Source organism: Triticum aestivum, chromosome 2A, assembly GCF_018294505.1.
Source record: "Triticum aestivum cultivar Chinese Spring chromosome 2A, IWGSC CS RefSeq v2.1, whole genome shotgun sequence".
Classification (NCBI taxonomy): domain Eukaryota; kingdom Viridiplantae; phylum Streptophyta; class Magnoliopsida; order Poales; family Poaceae; genus Triticum; species Triticum aestivum.
In genome coordinates, this window is record NC_057797.1 from 672,714,731 (window position 1) to 672,721,589 (window position 6,859).

General features: G+C 48.7%; 1 pseudogene; it reads right to left on the reverse strand.

Moving 5' to 3' along the window:
• Positions 1 to 2,575: 2,575 nt before the first annotated feature.
• LOC123191826 (uncharacterized) lies at positions 2,576 to 6,590 on the reverse strand (annotated as a pseudogene).
• Positions 6,591 to 6,859: the final 269 nt, after the last annotated feature.

The window sequence follows — 6,859 nt, forward strand, 5'->3', positions numbered from 1 at the left end:
TCTCCGCCTCTCCTTCCATCTCAGGACACGGCTCTCTGCTCCTCGTCTTTCCGCCGCCACCCGCCGCCGCTGTTCTCTTCTCTTTTCGATTTCGAGGAGGGGAATGTCTTGCTTAGGGTTTCGACGAAACGGAGAGACCGGTGGGTGTGGGGGGTGCACTATATTGCGTCTGTCTCAGCCCGGCCCAGTAGAGACCGACACATACACTTCCAGCCAGTCCACACTGCTGCCGCGTGCTTCAAGAGGGAGCGAGCAAACCAGCTCCTCTCTTTTTTCTCACTTTGGGATTGTTGTTTGCCTTGTGCTATTTGTATTTGCATTCGCTTGTTAGGCTCAGCCCGGCCCTTTAAATATAAGAAAAAAAATTGCAACTAGTTTGGTTGCCTACATTGCATCACGAGGTCGTTTAATGCATGACATTTGGTTGTGAGTTGTGGTGCTTGTTTTCCTAACAATGAGTATTGGGTGTGTATAAAGGAGTGTAGAGACTATCAGATGAAAATATTACTATATTAAATTTATTTAAAATATTGTTTAACAAATTCCGATAATGTATGACCTAATTTGGAAATTTCAAATATATGCCCTGCCAGCCTCGCTTAGGCCCAAGAGGGCATTTCGGTCCTGTGTGGGCCGAAGACATGCCGATCTGGGCCGAAGGGTAATCTTCGGTGGCTAGTGGGCTGAAGAGATTAACTTCGAATGCGCGTACACCGAAGAGTGATCTTCACCAACACATGACCGAAGAGTTCACGATAAGGCTACCACGACCATTTCTTTCTCCTAACTCGTCATTCTCCATCTCTCCCTTCTCTTCGCCATTTTCTCTCGATCAACCTCCATTTTGTCCCCTAACCATTGCCACCTACCAGATCCACTAGATGAGACCTATTCCCGACAGCCAAGTCCTCGATCTATCCATGGGTAGAGGGTGGAGGCATGGGGGAGGATGTCTGGTGGGGAGCATGGAAGGAGGTCAGTTGGGGGGAGTTCGGGTGGAGGAGGAAGAGGTCTGTAGGGGTAGCTCAGGTGGAGGAGGAGCTTGACTGAGAAAAGTTGGGGCCGACAATCCGCAGAGGATCACGAACCCGGCGGCGGTGGCTCTCTTCTTCTTCCTCTCGCTTCCCTCTTTCTGTATCCTAGTTCGTGCTTGTAATCAGGGCTAGCTACTGTAATTCGGGCTTGTAATCGAGAGAGACATCTAGTTTCCTAACATCTGGTATTCAGAGCCAGGCACCACCCTTCCTCAAATTCTTCCACATTTTTTTCACCACCACCATCCGAGGGAATCAGCCATGGATCTGTCCATCCAGGAGTATCTCCAGCGGCTTGACGCCAGCCTTGACGCCTACACCAACGCCATACAGTCCCTCGCTGAGAAACTCGGCGCCCATGTCCAAAATCCACCACCGCCCGCCACCTCGTCGGAGAGCACAACTGACGCGTCGTTGCACATCCCTAGTGTCTCCTACTCCACAGGCGAGGCCCAAGAGGTTGTCGAGGTCGTCCACGACGCGCTCCCCGCCTGCAGCGCAATGGCGCATGTCGCCTGTTCGATGAAATGCTCGCACCAGGTCGCTGTCACCAACAACGTCGACAAGGTCACCACCGTCTACCATGAGTCTATCATCGACCCCAGTGACAAGTTCGGCGCCCTCACATTCCTGTGATGGCCAGCATCAACCCGATGTTCCACGTCCAAGTTCTGTCACCCAATTCCTTCGTCGATAGCACCCGCGGCGTCGCTATTGCAGGACCGAATGAGTACACACTCATGGCGGCCACTCCGGACGTCGCCCTCGAGCTTGCCGTCCTCTCAAGCGTCTCCTTCTCAACCAACAAGGCCCATGAGGTCCTTGTTGTTCCCCGCAGTGTGTCCCATATCTACATCGGCATGACGCCTTCTATCTGTTCGATGAAATGCTCCAACCAAGTTGGTGCCACTTCGTTCCCGTCTCCGGTCACGACGACATCGCTACTCCCAGTAGCCACACATGAGCTCGTCGTTGATCTCGTTTGTCCTGCTACCAAAGTTGTCAATTCGATGCAGCCGTTCTGGAAGCATGACTTGGACGTCTCGCCGCACACAAGCCACCAAGGCCTGCTGCTACGGCCGATGCCGTGGCCATCATTGCAAGCAACTCGTATTGCAGACGGAATGGAGACTCGACTAGCTACTGTAATTCGGGCTTGTAATCGACAGAGACATCTAGTTCCCTAACACGAAGGTAGTAGAAGATAGTACAAGCAACAGCCGCATGCCGCTTGAGGGATCTGAGAAAGAACTTAAGCAGAATCGAGCATTGGTATTCTTCTAGCAGATTTGCTGAATGAATCGTTTTAGTAAGAACATTGCTGCCAGAAACAAGCGTTGGCACACAGGAGTAGAAACAAAAAGCAGGCGGATACACAAATAATCAGATACCTAGTGACATCAGTTGATATAGAGATTTGCTGATATTACATTACATGATACGACGATACACAAATAGTTGCATATTTTTAGATCAACGCAGTACTGGAAGAACTGACTAAATGAGTTAGTCTGACGGCTATCATGTCTGCCTGGGCATCATCAAAGTTCCTCATTTTCCCCCCTCGTGATCCACAGCTTGTCCCAAACAAGACGGGACCAAGCAACAGTGATCTCCAGCTTAGAGTCGCCAAGTTGACACTCATTCTGAGTTATATTGCAATCTCTAGCCTGGATGGATACCTGAGCAGCCATAGCCCCAGATCGCGAGTTGGCCTCTATGAGAACTTCAAGCGTTCCACACAATTTTACAGAGACAACATGCCTTGACAGATCAAGGTAACCCTGTGAACAACTTGTCATTGCTCCATCTTGAAGCACAACTTGCCAAAACGAGGGGCCGGTCATGTGTTCAGGATTAGGCAATTTGGCTCTTCTCCGAGGCAGAGAGGAGCAAACAACTCGGCCGCCATTTTTAAAAATACTTGGCATCTCTTCAGGAACACAGACACGGATACCCACGGCAGTTGCCTGTACTGATTCATAAACTTCCTCTGAGCTTAACGCCATTGTGCAAAAGTCTCCTTCGAGAGGGATATATAGAGTACATATCCCACAATGACTACCGACATAATAACAGAAAAAACTCATCAATGGTTTATCTTCAGACTTGGTTGCGCCCTTCACTTTCAGCTCGATTTCCACGTTAAGAGGTTCCCGACTCACAATTGCACGAGACGGGCCAGTCAGGCGCAAAAAAGGATCCTGCATTCACCATTCATTAATCAGTGTTGCTAAGGTAGCACTTTAGTGGGCAATTGTTTGATACGTGTTCTTAACTACATGCGTATTTCAAAATGCATTTATTCATAACTAATCAGCGGACCAGCAAACAGAAAATAGGAAGATACTATAAGGACCTCTTGAGTGAGTATTTGGCAGTTACTCCTTCGACGGGAGAAGAGAATGTTGCGATTGTGATCCACGCTGTCTCTTGCAGCAACCACGCCGTACACTTCCAGTGGCCACTTCAAGCCAGAACCATCTTCTATTTCTGCGAGTTTGAGGGAGTAGATTTGCAAAGTGCTATCGATGAGAGCAGCCAATGGGCGTTGTCCCGGTGTAATGTGTGTATAGTGCATAGGACTCAATGACGCTGCAGCAATAAAAAAAGAAGACTATTTAGAGAATTCAATCGGCTTCCCTTACTAAAGAATGAAGGAGCCTGCTTGCTTGATACATGCAGTAGGTAAGAAGAAACGCAACGAACAATGAGCACATAAGTAGCATGACTGGATGTTTACTCACTCGTCTCTGTGAAGGAACCGTGGAATCTGGACCAATTCGATACCCAGCCGCTGCGGTACCTAGCAAAGAACTCCTCATCAGTCTACTCCTTGTCCATGTTGGCATCCTCTCCCATCTCCTCGACTTCCTCTGTCTCCAATTTTGTCTCCATGGAAGAGGAACTCATCGGCGACACATCGTGCAGCGGCTCCTTGAACAGCTCGGAGAATGATGGGGATTTGTTGCTAAGATGTCCCATCTGATCCAACTGGGTGCAGAGCTGATCCAACCCACTGAAGATCGCATTCAATCCGTAGTTGTAGTAGGTCCTCGACGCCTGCATCTTCGTTGCTGATTCGCCACTGTCTTCGGTCCTAATGTGGATCCCCTTCACACCCATCTTTTCCGTGACTGGCTCTTTGCCCAGAACCTCCCTGTTCTGCAATTTGCCCATCATCTGGAGCAAACTCGTCATGTCGGTGTACATGTTATCCATGTGGATTTGGATCTCACTAATGCTATAGTCGCTAATCCTCAGTTTCGGTTCGGGTTTCAGATTCATAGCGTTCTCAGAGAAAAGATAGAGTAAGGAGTAGATCTTAGCCTGAACGATCTTTGTGGCTGAATGAGTCTCCGATGTTGTCACCACATGCTTCCTCGCCCGGATCTTTACAGTATGCTCGAACGTCTGGCCATCAACACATCCCTCCCTCGAGATATACCGCTTGTCTCTAATAAGCAAGGACCAAGAAACAGTAACCTCCACCGTATGGGAGCCAAGATTACATGTGCGCCGACTTACTTTGCTTTCTTGGGCTGGAAAGAAGACACGACCACATGATTTGCGGGCATGTGATTTGTCGGCACTGATGATAACTTCCAGCCTTCCATTTAACTCTACAGAAACAACATGCCTTGACAGATCAATGTAACCATCTGAACTGTTAGCCATCACTTGATCTTGAAGTACAAGCTCTTCTTCAGGTTGCTCGGGTTTAATGGGCTTAGAAGTTCCCTTGGCAATGCAACTAACTCTACCATCATGTTTAAAAGGACATTTCCTTTTCCTCCAATTAGTAACACGGACACTCACTATAGTTTCTTGGACTGTATTTTCCAATTTCGCACACCGTAACATAATTTTGCAGAATTCATTCGACAGAGTGGTCTCATTAGCATTGTAGTTGAAGGTCTGATGGATCAGCATTCTATCTTCTGACCTGCTTCTGCCCTTCACTTTCAGCTTGATTTCAAAGTCAACAGGATCTATAGAAACAACTGCGCGAGACAGGCCAGTCAACTGCAAACAAGGATCCTGCATTTCCCGACAACTACAATCAACAAAACAACAAAAGATGAAAGCAAAAGGAAGTAAAGAGAAACTGGGCAATTTTTTTAGGATAAAATTAAATAAAACCTTTTGAGTCAGTATTTGGCAATCACCCCTTTCACGGAGGAAGAGAATGTTGCGACTGTGATCGACGGTATCTCGGACCGCAACCATGCCGTACACATGCAGTGGCCAATTAAACTCAAGAGCTTCTTTTATTTCTGCGACTTTGACAAAGAAAATCTACAGGGTGCTGGCAATGACAGCAGCACCAGAGGGGCTTCCCGGTGTAATGCGTGTGAAGTGCATAGGACTGAATGACGCTGCAGCCACCGAAAAAAGGAAGATTTAGATAATTCGTTCGGTTACTACAAAGTAAGGTAAATCCCTTCCTCAATAGAATGAATCAATCTGCTTGTTTGAGAGATGCAGCAGGAAGGAAGAAAAGGAACCTAATGTACAATGAGCAGATAAGTACGAGTAGCATGGATGCATGTTTACTCACTAGTATCTTTGCAGGGACTGCTGAAGAACCAGGACCTACACGCTTTCAAGCCGCCATAGTACATATCAAAGAACGGCCCAGTCTGCATCTTCTCCTCCATCCCCTCAGATTCCTCAATATCCAACTTTGTCACCTCATCCCTCACCGCGCCTTCCTCTCCCATCTCCTTGGCTTCGTCAATCTCTAATTTTGTATCTTCTGAAGTGGAAATCCTCTCTGGCAACTCGTCGCTCTCCATGGTTCCCTTCACAGCCTCCATGGAGATTCTCGGTGGTGCCTCGTCCGTCTCTCTGGCCTCCTCTATTTCATCCAATTTGTTTTTGGTCTCCAGCTTTATTCTTGTGAGGTTTTCCCGCGACTCCTTGAGCAGCTCGGAGATTGGTTTGGACTCCAAAACGGAACCAAGTAGTTACATCTTACCAAACATGGCGTGAAGCTGCTCCAACTCATGGAAGATCAAACTGAATTGGTTCACGAAGTAGATCCACATGGCCTGCGTGTACGTTAATGACTCGACCTTGTCTTGAGTCCTAAATCTGGACCCTCCTCATCTCCAGCCATTCCATCACCTCAGCCCTAGTCTGGATCCCCTTCGTGTTCAACCATTCCGTCACCTCCTTGTACATCTTATCCATGTGGCCCCTGGCCTCCATAAACTGTTGCTCCGGCCCGTCTTCCAGACTCATGATGTGCCTTCCAAGAACATCAAGCAAGGGGTAGAGCTCAGCCGCAACCTTCTTCATCGCTGACTTGATCTCCGATAACGACTTCACGTGCTTCCTCCTCGCAGCATGTTCGATGCCCTTCCTGGATTCGACGCTCTTCCGCTTCACCTTCCCTTCCATCTCAGGAACCCGATCTCTCATGATCCTCACCTTTCCGCCGCCTCTTTTCTTTTATTTTTGCTCCCTGCCCTGGGTTCCCGTGGCATGCTTGATGCCCTCTCCGACACTCTTTCCCCTCGCCTCCGCTTCCACCTCCGCCTCTCCTTCCATCTCAGGAGACGACTCGTCTTTCCGCTGCCACCCGCCGCCGACCGCCGGTGCTGTTCTCTTTTCTTTTCGATTTCGAGGAAGGGAATTTCTTGCTTAGGGTTTCGAGTTTCGACGAAACGGAGAGACTGGTGGGTGTGGTGGGGTGCACTCTATCGCGTCTCAGTCTCAGCCCGGCCCAGTAGAACGACACACACTGTGTCGGCTGGCTCGGGATAGCGCAAACCCGCCACTCTTTTTTTCTCACCTTGGGCTTGTTTGTTTGCCTTGGG